The sequence below is a fragment of the Tenrec ecaudatus genome, chromosome X (assembly GCF_050624435.1).
Source record: "Tenrec ecaudatus isolate mTenEca1 chromosome X, mTenEca1.hap1, whole genome shotgun sequence".
NCBI classification, from domain to species: Eukaryota; Metazoa; Chordata; class Mammalia; order Afrosoricida; family Tenrecidae; genus Tenrec; species Tenrec ecaudatus.
The window spans coordinates 160,064,689-160,082,453 of record NC_134548.1 but is presented as its reverse complement, the minus strand read 5'-3'; positions in this window follow the sequence as shown (position 1 = coordinate 160,082,453).

Genomic DNA, 17,765 nt, shown 5'->3' with positions numbered 1-17,765 from the left:
TTTTGATAGCCGGGCACCATCAGCTTTCTTCACCACATTTACTTGTTCACCCACTTTGGCTCCAGCAGTTGTGTTGGGAGAGTGAGCATCATAGAGTTCCAATTTAATAAAAGAAAGTATTCATGCATTGAGGGAGTGTTTGAGTAGAGGCCCAAGATCCTTCCGCCACCTTAATACTTAACCTATAAATATAGACACATAGATCTATTTCCCCATTCTCCTATATATATTTGCATCTACGTGTCTTTGTCTAGACCTCCATAAATGTCCTTTGACTCCTAGCTCTTTCCTCCATCTTCCTTGCCTTTCCTCCTGCCCTACTACCATGCTTTGTCGCCACCTGGGCTAGAGTATACCTCTTCTCTAAGCAACCTTACTCTTGATCATTTCCCATCAGGCCTGCCATTGTCGAGAGGCTGAATACTATTAGATTTCAAACCAGAGGATATGTGGGCTTGTAACTTGTGTTTTCACAAGTTTTCACAAACTATCATGGAGGACTGAGGAGAACATTATCAAACAACATAAACTTGGAAAGTGTTCTTAAATGAGGTATCACTTCAACCAGTGCCTTGACTTTTTTAAAAATGAAATTGTCACTAAAAACTCCGAGTCCATTTCAATTTTATGTTTCCTCCTCCTCCTCCTTCTTCTTCTTTTTTTGTAAAGTCACTCAGACCACTATATAGGTTTGAAGGATCAAGAATCTGGAGGGATTTTTCTCATTGTCTTGAATTTGATCATAGATTAAAAAGCAATTAAAATGTCTGCTTACTCATTCTCTTAAATTCAACATTATATTCAGTTCTCACTGTCAAGTTTACCTAGGCTGTCATCATTTTTGCTTGAATATTGGAAGATTAAATTAATTAATATATGCAAAGCCCTTAGACTAATATCTGGCATATAATAATTCAACTTGTGGACCATCTAACCATGTGCCCAAGGCATTACAGCAAGCAAAGAGAGAAAAATGGATTTTGCTCTTTTGTAAACACTGAGGCATAGAAGTCTACATAGCTTTTTTTGGTGGGGGGGGCTGATTTGGTTTCTTTAGGTGTCAGGGTGCTTCTTGTCATAAGTGCTGGCATCTAACAGGCATGTGTGCAGAACTCAGGAAACATTGGTGTCAAATCATGGTGTTAGTAGATTATTGTATGAGTTGATACAGCCCAGCTGTGTTATTGTACAAAATGCTGTGTCTTTTGGTTTTTTAACATTGTTGAGCCTTGTGGGAAAATTACATTTTTTTCTAAGTACATTTTTTTCATGAAATTTTTGGAACCTCCTCTATATTTTTAGTTTCCTGTGTGCTACTTACAAGCTGTGGTTTTCATCATGATTTAATTTTCCAATAAATAACTTATTTTCAGGGACAATGCCTTATAAGCATGTGTTGTAGTCCTTGGCTTACATGTTTGTTACAATCTGTGAGCAATTCTCATTTGTTTCATGAACTGTAAGGAGCTCTATGGTGATAAAAATTCATTGAAGTAATTTTGTCACAACATCAAACCCTTTTGTATTGTGTATACTGGCAAGCAGCATGTACTTACATAGTGATATGGATGCATTTTCTTGGTTGATACTGGTAGTGCAGAACCTGGAATTATTTATTTTCTGCAATATTTCTTTTTGTTTGAAATGAACTCTTTGAAGAATTAAGACATTCCAGGCTAGTTAGTTTCTATATCACAGAAGGAGGTGGATTTAAGGAGGTGTGTGACAAAGATGCCTTGGATAGATCTTGTGGAATTTAAAGCTCATTTAGGTGGTAGCAGCAGTGTCCCTGACATGGGATTGGAGGACGCTGCCGCCACTATCTATGCTGCAGAGAAAAGGGTTGAACCAGATGATGGCACAGGGCATAGGAAAGTGAATGGTGCAAAGATGCCACCTACTTTGAAAAGACAGTACCACCTCAGAAACAAATAAACCAAAGTTTATTGGAACTTGACTCAGGAAGAGAGAAAAGCATATCATTTTCTGCCCGTGCTTCCTGAAGAGATTTTGGAAATTAAAAAAGACCAAATGGATTTTCATGGGATCCACAACAAGGGCAGATTAGAATCCCAAGTAAGCTGACAACCCAACACCATACAGAAAATAAAAAACACGTCATGTCTTGCTTATGTGTACATGTCTTGCGGAAACTCAAATTGTAACGGCCCAGTGACCTTCTCTTGGGTGTGACTTATGTTCCAGAACTTATGATGAAAACAAGATTGACGACAATGACTGTGAACGCAGACTCCAAAGACAATTCTAAAGCAGTGTGCAAAAGAGAATCTAATTATGACTGGCTTCACAAACTGCGCAATTGTCAATGCTCTCAGAAGTTGCCTGAAAGAAGTCTAGATACCCTCAAGTGTCATAGCAGATGGTGCAAGCAAGGTGACATTCAAAGATTATTCACCAATGAAACAATACCTCCCAAGAAAACCATCCAAACCTGTCAGTGCCAGTAAACAGCTTGGTGCTTAACTGATGGACACACTGGCTTTGTAAATCACTTTGATAACTATTCTGGGGGAAAATGCATGAGCAGTGACTGACTGCCCTTCCTCAATAAAAGCATTGCATTTGGACTGTGTTTTTTATGCAACCATTTTCAAAGGCGCATTGCCTTCCACAGTTTGTCTTCTTATCCCTTGATGAAAAGCATGGATGGAAGGGAACTAGCTGTACATTGTAGGCACAGTGTGAGCTCACTGAACAGTGCTACTAGAAATGATGAAGGACAGGATCAATCACAGCAGGGGCAATTTCCGTTTCATCTGAAACAATGTGTGTTGGCAATAAAGCGGCAGGACGATACACCTGTGACAGGATGTTCAACACTCCGCAATCCAAAGGACACCAGTAGTGTGAAAAGAAGGAACAAAGATGGCTCGTCCTCAGTGATCCCTTGCCCAAGAGTAACTGCAGAATATAGTGCATTTATGAGAGGAATGGACCGCTGCGACCAGAGATGCGAAAGGGATGCAATCCAAAGAGGTTTTCTCAACTGGTAATATCAATTGCTGTACTTCATTATTGACTTTGGCATCGTAAAGTTTCATTAACAATGTGAAACTTTCACATTAGCGGTATATTGTGACCAACTACCCATCAGACTCTCTCTCACCAAACAGCTTCCTGTGGGCCAGGGCATCAAAGTAAGAGGAAGACTCTCCATTGTTGCGGAGGACCAGCCCGATGTAATCAGGGTACCCACTGTTGTCCAGCTCTGACCGGCTGTAAAGCATATGCCTGTCACGGGATCTGGAAGGCAGTGCAACCACGGCTGCATTATAAATAGGAGAAGCAAACAGCAGTTATGTGTGGCCGATGCAGGGTGTCTTTATATATTATCCCATGTTGCCAAAAGTTTCACACAATAAAATAAAATTGCTAACACAAAAATGTCTCTATGCTGCAGCCCACCTATTCTACAATGATATTCCAGTGTGGCATATGTGCCCCATAATTCTCATCATGATGAATAGAAACTTATCATACCTTTTTGAAAAATGTTTTATCTGCTCTCCCTCCACCCCCCAAACTCATCATACTTAATAATAATTTCAAACCACCAAAGGTTGCATCCCTCTAGCAATACATATAATATATAAGATTATATGCATAATATATATATATATTCTTACAAATAGAAAATAATTCAGTCCTGAATGGGTTAAGGCATTCACAAGAACAGAACCTGGTGGGTAAGACAGAAACATAAATACCTGCGATGCATAGCAAAGCATAGAAAGTGCTTAATCAAGGAGATACTAAAGGTAATGAGATAAGAAGATGATAAGAGATCTTTGTTATGGCCTACTCATTCTTTCATTGGCATAAGTCAACTCACATTTTTCCTAACAACCTTTTAAGGTAAACTAAACAGATGTTCCTTTTAGCATCAATGTAAGTGCTTTCTAGCTTCCAAAGTGTTTTCATATGTGCTGTTTTATTCATAGCAGTCGCATGATGGAGATATTGTCTCTATTTCTATTTTATACAAATGGAAACTAAAGTTTGGAAAGATGACATTACACAATTGTCAGTGGTATTCCACATTTAACGCCAAGATGAAGAGACTGAGGTCCGGGGAAATGAAGAGATTGGCCCACGGTCACAAAGCTAGTTAGTAGGAGGCAACTGCTGTTTGTAATGGTACAAACCAGACAGTAAGGCAACCTCTCAGCAAGTTGGGACGATCAATGTCCCCATTTTCCCTCTCACTAGTTCTTGGGGTGTGTGTGGATGTGGTTGAGTCCATTCTAATGCATACTGACCACGTGGATAACAAAATGAAACTCTTGCCCTGCCTGTGCCCTCCTCACAAAGGTTCTCATGGTGGGGCTCATTGCTGCAGCCACTGTTTGAACCCATCTTGTGGAGGGCGGTGGGATGTGCGATACTCTCTATTAAAAAACCTTCTATTTAGGAATTTGGAAGAAAATTCAGTGGTGTAGACTTTGAAATCCTAATAGGACATGAGCCTTGTTATCGAATATGGCCTTTAAAAGTAAGAAAACATGATGACAATAATTGACATTTGCAAAAATGTTTACAGTAAGGGATTGACAATAAGTCATTTATTTTATCCATGATGTTAACCCTTCCTCATTTAGAATTTATATAAAGAATACACTTTTTAAAAGTGTATTTTTTATGTTAACCACAAAGGGAGTATTGCAAATTAGTCTCTCATGCGGAGTCATTATTATTACAATGCCAGAAATATATTCAAGTATGGCACTGTGAATCAGAATGAATTTCTCTGCCGTTTGTCTTGCTCTATGTTTTAAAATGCATGTGGTGTGCTGATATAGGAATAATTACATAGATATATGATGTTTTAAATAGGCATGTGAATTCCAATTAAAGAAACAGAAAGGTAGAAATAGCTATGCTTTAGCTTGAACGTTCCTCTCCATTATGATATTCCAAATTTCATTTTAAATAGAAGAGAAAGAAATGCTGCTGTGTAAATTTAAGCAAGATTTCTGAACCTGCTGTGAATATGTGATATTTAGGATAGAAAGTTGGCACGTGTGTCTTAGTTAAGAGTTATAAAATCCTTTGTAGAGAGGTTGCATGTTTATGGGTGAAAAGGTCAAGAAAATTATAACACTGCTAATGTCTATTAATTAATGAAAATTCAGCTAGAATATACATAGTTTGAGATATATCTATATGTATGTTGCCTATGATTATCTTTTTATGGAGGTGTGGTGGACAATGTTTCAAATATTTTGCCAGGACTTAGCTGTGACTAGAATATTCTCTACACTACTGATGATCATGAGACTTGTAGTTGAATAAGGTTAAAAGTAAGAGTGTAATAGCGCCAATGAAAGCTTTAGGAACCAGTTTTTGTTTCTGATAACCTTCAAAGTATCAAAAATAGAGGAGGAGTCTCCTCAAGATGCACTGATAGATGACCACAAATTATCTTTTTGTGTACATTTTTGCCTACGTAACACCATTTAACTTAAAATACCACATCGAAAACCTACATGTAACTGACTAGATGACACCGAACAATACAACAACATAAAATAAGTATGAGCAGATACTGGGCTCAGCATTGTCCCTATAAGACCATGCTGTCTCTTCCCTGACATATGACAATACCAATCTCGCATTCAGACCCCACCTTACTATATGGTTCTCTGTTGAACTCCAGGATATCTGGCCCACTACTTTGACATCTACCTCCTAGTTTCTGTCTTTGCTTCCGACTAGCCTCTAAGTTACTGATGTCTGGCCTAGAAGATTCCAGTGCATTCCATTCTTATTGGGTAAAAATGGGGAGGCAGTTGATTTGTTTTTATAGGCTTTTCCTCATGCTGCACTACTGCACTTTTGAAATCAATACACTTTCACTTGCCGAGAGTTACCATTTTTCAGTTTCTCCAAGTATTCCTCATTACCGAGAAATGCAAATATGTTTTTTTTTTCTCAAAACCCCTACTGTTGGAAGCAACACGTGCACTGCTATTCACATTCCCATGTGCTGCCTGCAGCATTTGGCTGGAACAGCTGCACAGCGACGGTTTCATTTTTTCTCTCTTGATATGGAAAAAGTGATAAGAATTAGATATGTTTTCATCATTTCAGTGCAATATTCTCTATCTAAATAGGAAATGGTCAGACTGAAGATGTAGCAAAGGATGGTGTAAGGGCATCCTAAATTTATACTACAGAGACCTTGTAAACCTATGTCTGTTTGATACAGATCATTGGGAGAAGTAAAACAAACAAACCCAAAACACTACTGCCATTGAATTGCTTCTGACTCATGGTGACACTAAAGCACAAAGTAGTGCTGCTCCCTTAGGCTTCTGAGACTATAAATCTTTACAGGGGCAGACAGCCTCAGCTTTCTTCTACATTGCTACTGGTGGGTCTGAACTGCCAACTTGGCAGTTTCCACCCAATATTCATTCCACCGCACCCCTGAGTTCTCTTTGCAAAGTAACCACCAAGTGCCACTGTGTCAATTCTGACCCAGAGTGACACGATAGGTTGAGTTAAAATTGTTCTTTAGGGTTTCAAAGACTGTACATTTTCACCAGGGCAGAAGGTATCCTTTTTCTCCCATGAAGCTGCTGGTGGAGTGGAATTGCTGACCTTCTGGTAAATAACCCAGCTCCTAACCCACCAGTCCACCAAGCTTCCTTTGTGGGAAGTGAGGTGGAGGGTCGTTAAGAGTAGCATTGACTTCCTGCTTCAACTGAAGTTATGATTTTATTTTTAATAAACGATACTTTAATAAACAATTTTCTTTACAAAGCATCCTATGGCATAAAATTTTGTGAACTTGGTGGTACATATAATGAAGTCAGGAAGAGTTAGCTTTCAACCCTGGCTATAGTTATGTGAGCAGGGACAAATAACTCTACACTTCAGTTTGCTTATTGATAAAATGTGGGCAATAACATCACAGATTTAATTTGAGAGTGAAATTAATTCATGCATCTATGTACCAAGAGTATGGCAACACGTAATAAACGGTCATAGTTCTACATATTATGATTGTAATGAATAAAACACAATCTTTATTTTCAAAGGTCTATCAAGTAATCATGGAATGTGCATGAGGCCTGTTGATTACCCTTGAAAACTTTACAGCTTACTTGGTAAAATGAGACATAGCTTAAAATATTCAACAGCCAAACAAGATAGAATAGGACAAAAGCCAAATGACTTGAATTCTGTGACTGAAGAAGGAAAAGGCTTTACTAACAAAACTGATTATGTTCAAGAAGCATGACCTCATTCTCTTGGCATGAATCTCTGTGTGACTCCATTGAAAAGGCCGTCCCCAAATTGAGAGATTGAAACAATTACTAATTTATCGACTGCAGTGCAATGTCTCCACTTAATAGGAGAAAATGAATAACAGGAACAAAGAGCCATAAACGGTACTTCCTAAAGGTCAAACAATAAGAGGATATGTTCGCACAATCATTTCTCTACTATGTACCCACATCATCAAACCATTTGCCAATGTGCTCACAACAAACAGACAAAACTATCCATTTCAAAGAACTGAATTATCCTAACTGGGGGAGTGGAGTGTGTAACAGATACTAACCATGGTTTGAGCACTTCTAAGAGAGTGCTCATCACGTCCGTTGGATTGGACTCCATTCCCTGGCTCTCACAGATGGTGAAAACACTAAGAAGGCTTCATGGCTAGGGTGCTGCAAGGAAGGAACATGAATCCAGAAAAATATAGTTAGAAACTAGGTCGTAAATCTCGAGTTATTATGCTTCACTGATGGATAATGTTTGTCCATATACTTGAAATGAATTTGTAAGTTACTGAAGACTCTAAGTCTCCTTCAATTTTACTTTCTCTCTTCCTTTTGAGCCACACAGATCAAAATTCAGACCTGAGGGGTAAGAAGTTTGGAGGATTTTTTAAGTTGTGAGCGTTCATTCTCAATTGGGGGATTCACTGGGGGCTTAAATCCATGTGCGCTTTCCCTTCACTTTTTTTAACCGAAAGAGAGCACAAATGATAAGGTATTATATTTTGACCTAACTGTGTCTTCCATAATTGACTTCACAAAGCTCTCTGTCTTTTGATGTGCATGAATGCTATATGTTTGAAGACCCCAGTCCTTTACTATGTCACCTGCAGTGTGGATAATTTTTAATTATGTTAGATGGTGCCTTGTATTAGGACCCTTACAGTTTGTCTCTACTTTTTTGTTGATAGTCCTTTTGGTTGTGGGGTTCATATTTAGGTCTTTCATCCATGATTTTTCCTTTTATGTGTACATTTTGATAGGGTATAATGCCTAGTTATTTTGTCAAATATTAATCGACTTGCTATTATGGAGTAATTAAACCAAAACAACAAACTCACTGCCATCAAGTCAATACCAACTCATAGCAACCGTACTGCCCCCATGCGTTTCTGAGACCAGAAGTAGAAAGCCTTGTCTTTCTCCTACAGAGTGGATGGTGGTTTCAAATTGATAATCTCTCAGTTAGCAGCCCAACAGGTGATTAAATCAGTTGGCATTAAGTAAATCATTCTCCATAATGTAGACAGGGCTCATCCAATCAGTTGACAACCTAAAGAGCAAAAAGAGTTTTCCTCAGGAAAAAATCTGCCTCCAAACTACAAATAGAACTCATCTTCTCATCTTGCCATTTGATCTATGACTTTTAGAATATAAGACAGCAAAAAATCTTATTTATTATTAATCATTTTATTGGGAGACTCCTACAAATCTTATTACAACCTATCATTCAATTGTATTAAGCACACTTGCACATATGTTGCCATCAACATTTCCAAAACATTTTCTTTCTACTTGAGCCCTTGGTATCAGCTCCTCTATTTTCCCCTCATTCCCCTACCTTAAATCTTTGATCAATTATATATTACTGTTGTTATTTTGTGTCTGGAACATAGACTGTAGAATCTCTTTGTAAACTATATATGACAAAATACTAATTTATAAATTTTTAAGGATGCATGAGGGAGCAGAGAACGGGGAAGGAGGGTAAAAAATGAGGACCTGATGCCGGGGCTTAAGTGGAGAGCAAATGTTTGGAGAATGATGAGGGCAATGAATGTACAAATGTGCTTTACATAATTGATATATGTATGGATTGTGATAAGAGTTGTATGAGCCCAAAATAAAATAATTTTTTTATAGTCTTATACTTCTTCCATGTGGATTTTGTTGCTTCTGAGCTAGATGGCCACTTGATTACCTTCAAGCCTTTAAGACCCCAGATGCTATATCTTTTGATACCTGGGAACCATCAGCTTTCTTCACCAAATTTGCTTATGCACACCTTTGTCTTCAGCAATCATATCAGGAAGGTATGCATCATGTAATGCCAGTCTAATAGAACAAAGTGTTCTTGCATTGAGGTACTACTTGAGGGAAGGCCCAATGTCCATCTGCTGCCTTAATACCAAACCTACAAATATATGCACGTAGATCTATTTCCCCATCATAATATATAAATATATTTACATATGTACATGCTTGTATTTAGACCTCTATAAATGCCCTTTGCCTCCTAGTTCTTTCCTCTATTTCCTTTTACTTTCCTCTTGTATGGATTGTGATAAGAGTTGTATGAGTCCCTAATAAAATGATTTTTTTAAGTATTGTAAATTTTTTAGGCACCCTGTTGGTGTAGTGATTATGCATTGGACTACTAATGGCAAGATCAGCAGTTCAAAACTAACAAATGCTCCACAGTAGGTAGACTAGGTTTTCTGGAAACGCACAGTGGCAATTCTACTCTTTCCTATTTGGTCACAAAAGTCAGACTTAACTTGATGACATTGAATTAAGTTGGGAAAAATTTTTGTTGAAAGCCAACAACTTTTGTAGGAAAAGAAATACTGAGGTACATAGGTTTTGATCTGGGGAAAATGCTTCTATTTCTTCTTCTGTGATTTTGTTTAGGAAGTTTAGGTTAATATATTTATGTGTTGAACCGTGTTTACCTTTGTTGTTGCTATGATTTCCACGAGCTTCAGGTATTAATAGCTATGTCTTGTGCTTTATAGTATATTTTGTGGACCTGGTTTGCAGTGGTTTATCTTAAAACCTTTTCCACTCTTGGTTTTAGGTCTTCTCCTTTGGTAGTACTTCCCAAAGGATGTCTTTCCACACTCTTACCCCTCTCCTATTCCCCTACCAATAATATTTAGTTATTACTTTGTATTTGATGTTTGCCAGCTTGGCAGTGGCTGGGAGTATTTTGGGCCTTCTTCGTTGTTCTGATTAAGAGTTTGTCTTAAGAATACAAGGGGCACCCCAGTTCTCTGGGCTCCGGACCTCTCAATTCTCCTGCTACTCTAGCAGCTAGTTCTGATTCAGAATTCATTGGTGTCCCTTCCATAGTATGTGTTTAGGCTTGAAGAAATTAATGGAAAATTACAGTATACTTCCATTTCATTTTCTCATGGAAATTGTGAATCTGTGTGTGTGCACATGTGTGTATGTGTAAATACATACATGAGGGGGTATCAAAAATTTCATAGGTCGGGCGACAAAGATCTACATGTAACCTCCTCCCTGGGGGACGGACAACAGAAAAGTGGGTGAAGGGAGACTTCAGCCAGTGTAAGATATGACAAAATAATAATAATTTGTACATTATCAAGGGTTCATGATGGAGGAGAGAGCAGGGAGGGAGGGGGGAAATGAGGAGCTGATATCAAGGGCTCAAGTAGAAAGCAAATGCTTTGAGAATGATGATGGCAACACATGTACAAATGTGCCTAACACAACAGATGTATGTATGGATTGTGATAAGAATTGTACGAGCCCCCAATAAAATGATTTTTTTAAAAGAACATTATCCTAAAAAAAGTTCATGGGTCAATGAAATTAAAATATAGTGGAATTTTTCATGAATGTTTTGAAGCCCCCGCATTTGTGTATTAATGACTCTGTGTTTGTACATATGAATCTGTTCCTTCTTCCTAGCTACAATGGATTCTGACCAGTATCCTAAAGACAAAAGTGTTGTCTTTCTCCCCATAGATTAAGGCCTTTGTTCCCTAGGCAAAATAGTGGTGACTAAATTGGTCAGCAGTCCATGCTCTCTTATAGTGCTTGCTATTCCAATCATCTGAAACATAAGGCTAACTTTTCTAGTGCCCTATGTAGCTTTTTCTCTGAGAATCATGGAGAAGAGCCCTGGAAAAATTAAAGACTCCCCCCAAATTCTGTGATTTTCATGAGATTTACAGTCTTACAGTGTTACTGGGCGACACACTCAGTCTCCACTAATTCGCCAACATGCCTAGGTGAATTCTTCATACTCTTACCTGGTTGTGTCTTCACCAGATAAGCCAGCCAGGGCTCGCTTTTCTCCTTAGATTTTAAAACACCATATCTCTTATTAGTTCTTCAGGGTTATCATTTAAAGTTTATTCTGATGATGTAAGATATGGAAATAATAATCTATAACTTATCAAGGGCTCGTGAGGGAGGGCGGGTGGGGGAGGGATGGGGAAGAAGTGGAGAGCTGATATTACGGCTCAAGTGGGAAGAGACTGCTTTGAAAATGATGGTAGAACATGTGCAAATGTGCTTGACACACTGGAGGATGTATGGATTGTGATAAGAGATGTAAGAGCCCCCAATAAAATTAAAAAATAAAAAGTTTATTCTGATTGTTTATTGGAAAGTATCTCTACATCATTGTCGTACATCTGCCTCTCTACATTACTTGCTGTAGATAGGAATTAGCTATTACTGTATGTTAAGTAGATGGTAAAAATAATTTCAATAATTTATTTTTCTTTAAAAAGTCAAAAAATTCATTATATTTTATTCATGATTTTAATTGTTTATTTGTCATAGTTTTAATATCATACACTATAGTTTTTCTCCAACTACAATTTTTATATGTCTGTTTAAAATTACATTGCTCATATTTAGAGGCAAAACAATCTTTTGATAATATTTCAAGTCCTGCAGTTCTAAAATATTGCACATTTGTTCTAAGTAATGTCCTGAGTGCATATGCCAATTTAATGCTATCAATGTGTTTTGGGAATTTACATACAGAGACATATTTTCTCATACTGTTAAATAGTATTTGTAGAACATTGAAATACATACAAAAGTTCAATTATTGCTTCCAGATCTTAGTTTACTCTCCAATGTTTAAATTGTTCTGTTTAATAAAGATATATTTTAATTTTTCTATTTGTAATATGACTTTAAAGGTTGTTCATATCCAACAGTGATAACCTAATTTTCTCAAGCATTTTTATATGTTGAATATAAAGTAAATACATTGATGATTTACTTACTATAGCTTTTTATTACTAGAATGACTGTTGCTCAAGGGAATATAATACAATTACTTTGTGGCAGGATTTTTGACAATTTACAAAACAATTTATATTCTTGTTTCAGTTTTATTAATTGTTTTTTGGTCCAACTCTATCTCTTTTAAACATCTATGAAGCAAATATGTCTTCATGACTTAGAGGACTAATCAAGAACTTTGAATAAGATGGATATGAATTCAAATCCTTGATCTGCCATTTAACAACCTTGAATGATATTCCACACTTTTCTGAACCTCAATTTACACATTTTATAACTATGTGGGCTGATATTTAAAACATCATACATGAAGAAATCAAAGGATCATTAAAATATAGAAAAGAAGAAAAATAATAAAGTAAATGTCAGAAGTGACTCTGAAACTCACTCTTGAGCATAGACTAGTAGCTAAAGAAAATAGAAGAAATGATAAAATAAAAGAGCTAAACAAAAGATCCCAAAGGGAAGCTCCAGAAAACAAATTCAAGATTATTATAATGAAATGTGCAAAGACATGAAAGCAAAAAGACAAAAATCACTCAGTACATCTCAAGCTGAAATAACGGAAGAAAAGTATTCATGCATTAAGTTGAAAAATTGAAGGATTTTGTGAATAAAGTATCAAACCATACAGAAAGTAACACAAGAGGATGGAAAGAAGACTCAGAGGCGGTCTTTCTTTTTTTATTATTAATCATTTTATTAGGGCCTCATAAAACTCATCACAATCCATACATATATCAACTGTATAAAGCACATTTGTGCATTCATTACCCTCATCATTCTCAAAATATTTGCTCTCCACCTAAACCCCTTGCATCAACTCCTCATTTCCCCTCCCTACCTGCTCCCCTCTCTCTCAAGAACCCTTGATAATTTGTAAATTATTATTTTGTTATATCTTGCCCTGTGCTATACCTCCCTTCACCCCCTTTTCTGTTGTCCATCCCCCAGGGAAGAGGTCACATATAGATTCTTGTAATCAGTTCCCCTTTCCAACCCAGCCTCCCTTTACCCTCCCAGTATCGCCACTCACATCACTGGTCCTGAAGGGATCATCCATCCTGGATTCCTTGTGTTTCCAGTTCCTAGCTGTACCAGTGTACATCCTCTGGTCTAGCCCGACTTGCAAGGTAGAATTGGGATCATGATAGTTCATGATAGGGGTGGGGGAGGGGAGGGGAAGCATTTAGGAACTAGAGGAAAGTTGTATTTTTCATTTTTTCTACATCACACACTGACTGGCTCATCTCCTCCCTAAAACCCTTCAGTAAGGGGATGTACAGTGGCCTACACATGGACTTTGGGCCTCCACTCCCCACCCCCCACCTGATGATGCCTCATGCCTGATCCCTTTGACACCTTGTGATCGCACAGGCTGGTGTGCTTTTTCCATGTGGGCTTTATTTCTTCTGAGCTAGATGGCCGCTTGTTTAACTTCAAGTCCCCAAGACTCCAAATGCTATATCTATTGATAGCCGGACACCATCAGCTTTCTTCGCCACATTTGCTTATGCACCCATTTGTCTTCAGCGATCATATCATGGAAGTGAGTACACAATGGTATGATTTTTTGTTCTTTGATGCCTGATAACTGATCCCTTCAGCACCTCTTGATCACACAGCCTGGCATGCTTCTTCCATGTGGGCTTTGATGCTTCTGAGCTAGATGGCAGCTTGTTTATCTTCAAGCCATTAAGACCCCAAACACTATATCTTTTGATAGCCAGCCACCATCAGCTTTCTTCACCACATTTGCTTATTCAGCCGCTTGATCTTCAGCAGATGTGTGCAGAGGGTGACCATCAGAGAATGCCAATTTAATAGAAGAAAATATTCTTGCATTTAGGGAATACTTGAGTGGAGGCCCAATATCCTTCTGTTACCTTAATATGAAACCTATAAATATATTTACATAGATCTATTTCCCCATCCTCATATGTAAATAAATTTGCATATGTACATGTCTTTATCTAGACCTCTATAAATGCCCTTTGCCCCCCAGCTCTTTCCTCTATTTCCTTTGACGTTCCTCCCATCCCACTATCATGCTCAGTTCCCACCAGGGTTTCAGCAATTCTTCTTGGTTACATTACCCGTGATCCATGCCTACCAGACCTCCCACACCCTCCTCACCACCAATTTGGATCACTTGTTGTTCCCTTGTCCCTGGGTTTGTTAATACCACTATCTTTCCCCACACATCCGCCTCTCCTATTTCCCCCTGGAACTGTCGGTCCAGTTATTTTCTCCTCCAGATTATTCATCCAGCCTAGCTTATTTAGACAGATGTGCAGAAATAACAATATGCACAAAAACAAGACAGAGCAAAATCAAGCAACAATATGCAACAAAACAACATCGACAAAACCATGACAAGAAAAACACAAGAAAGGAAAGCTTGTAGTTAGTTCAAGGATTCATTGTTGGCCTTTAGGAGTGTTTTCCAGTCCAGTCTGTTGGGGCGCCATGCACTGGCCCCAAAATCCACCTTCAGCATTCCCTGGGGACCTCGGCATACCATTCTCTTGCTGTTCTGTTGTACCCCCTTAGTGTTTTGCCTTGGTGTGGCGGGATCAGGTCGGGCCCAATTCCCACACTGTTTCTCCGGTGTTGTCGCCTGTAGGGCAATGGGTCAGTGAGGGGCATCATGTCTCATAGTGGGGCTGACCATATGGTCCTCTCTGTGGATAGGCTGCTATAATTGGGGTCACTTCCTCACGGTCTGGTGGGCCAGGATGTGCTGCATTCTCTCATCCTCCCCCTTCATCTGCTCCCGTGTGCTTCGATCAGGTATGTACCTTTCCTGGAGCTGCAGATTCAATGCCATCCTTTGAAATACATTCTTCTGGGGGGAGAGACAGGTGTCCACTTAGTAATTGGGATTGGAGCCGGCCCCCAGACCTCTCCTCTTGTTCCCTACTCAATGCCGGTATGTTGTACATGGTTTAAAGACAGGAATATGCGCAGCAGGATTGCATACTTTCACCACACATATTCAATTTCTGTTCTCAGTAAATACTCCAAGAAGGTGGACTATGTGATGAAAGACAGGGCATCAGGATTGGAGGAAGGGTCTATTATGCCCAGCTATTAGATAAAACAACATTTGGGGCCTTATCTTCGAAGAAGCAGCCTTCTAAGTGATATGTCAACTAAGTCCACATGGAAGGACCAGACCAACATCAGTCACTGAAGGATTGTAAATCATTTCATCTGAAGTGAAAGGAGGGAAGAGTGTCAGAGCCTAAAGTGTAAGAATTCATTTTGCAGAAGGCTCTGGATGACAGTGGGAGCCCAAGACACATTTGTGGGAACTATGAAATAAACTTACGGTGATGTCCTTCTATCCATAATGGAGGGATGGGAGGAAAGTGGTTAGTAAACAATTGTTTAGAGAGATGAGTGTAGAAGGTGAAAGGAATAAACCTGACTTGAATGGTTAAAACCTTGTCAGCTGATCTCCTCTGATGCACGCTGGACCTGATCTCATTTTCAACACTTTCTGGAATTTTTGTTTGTTTGTTCATATTGGGGTTTCTCTTAGATGTGTTATGTCATTGGGGGTCACCCTCTTGAAGCTGTGTTATATGTGTTTTTCCATTTTTTGGTATATGAAATCCAGAGTTTATGGACCTATAGGGACAACAAGTACAATGAGGATTGTTACAGTAGTTGGGGGCAGGAAGGGAGCCAATGTCAAGAAGTCCAGGAAGGAAAAAAATGTTTGAAAACTGATTGTGCTAACAATTACACAATACTAATTTATGTCATCGAGCTATGGAATGATATATGTATGAACTCCCAATGAAATAAAATAATATAACCTTCAATATGCAATCGAAACTATGCAAAAGCAATGCTCATGCAATCAGCGGTCAAGAGATCAAAAGACATGTTGCATTAGGTGAATCTGCTGCATAAGATCTCTTTAAAGTGTTGAAAAGCAAAGGTGCTACTAAGATGCATCTGACCTGAGCTTCATATCCACGTGAAAGCTGAGCAATAAATAAGGAAGACTGAAAAAGCATCAGTGCATTAGAACTGTTGGGTAGGCAATGAAAACTGCAGGTACCATGGACTGTCAAAAAAATCTGTCTTGGAAGTACAGCCAGAGTGCTCCTTAGAGGTTAAGATGGTGAGAGTTCATCCCATGTGCTTTGGGTATATTGTCAGGAGAGACCAAGCACTGGAAAAGGACATCATACTTGGTATCGTATGACAGCGAAAAAGGGAAAGATCCTCAACAAGATGCAAGGTGGATTTACACAGTGGCTGAAAAATGAGCTCGAACTTAAGAACAAGCAGCATTTTGTTCTGTCATACATACAGTGGATATGAGTCGGAACCTACTCAAAAACACCTACTAACAACATTTGTCACCCTTATTGTTGTTTGTTGAAGTTGTTTTTCCACTCTTTCAAGCATTTTGACATAATTCTAATAGTATTTGCTCATTTTATCTTATTGCCAACTCGAGGATTCTCTGTAAGTTTATGTCCTTCTTTTTACTTTCTGTAGAATTGTGCTAATATGAGGTATTTACTGTTAGGTGCTGTTGAGTTGATTCTGACTCATAGTCATCCCATGTGCAATGGAAAGAAACACTGCCCAGTCCTGTGCCACCCTCGCAATTGTTGCTATGCTTGAGCCCATTGTTATGACCATTGTGTCAGTCTACTTCTTTAAGGATTATGAGACTTGCACACGTAAAATTATTTTATACATTTAGTGAGCCACTTAAAAGTTATTCTTATTATACGAGAGACAGAATAATTTCCTGATGGTTTTGTTCCAGAAATGATATTTTATATTACATATATTTAGTTTTCCATAAATATGAAAATATATAAATTTATAAATATTTCTATGTTTGTAAAAAGCACACAAACACAAATCATAATTATGCATATATGTATGAAAATCACCTATTTAAACCCGGCAGTTTTTGTTGCTTTTCCTTTCACTAGGAGGCTACTTCTGGTAAATACTTCTAGCAAAGAAAACTGAGGAGAGTTAACTATTTCAAGAGAAGGTTTCTTGGTAGGGCAAACAATTAAAAAAAATCTATCATTAGCGGTATTGTGCAGTTGATATGTATTTTACATCCCCAAGACAAAATTTTTATTAATGCTTAATTATAGAGCATCTATCAGTAGAAGAGATTGCTACTATCATATGTTAGTGACTGCATCTGGTACTTTAGAAAATAAGCTCAATCAGAAAAGCATACAATTTACTGAAGATATTGCTGTAATTGCAGGTTGGAGCACACATTCATCAATACTCTATGGAATTTCAATGTAAAAAAAGTTTGAGGATGATATTATGAAATCAATATCATTCTTAGTATTGATCTACAAAGAAGAGTAAATTATGCATCTTTAGGTGTATTGAAATAATTAAAAAATAGGCCCAACTCTGCAGAAAATATATGGA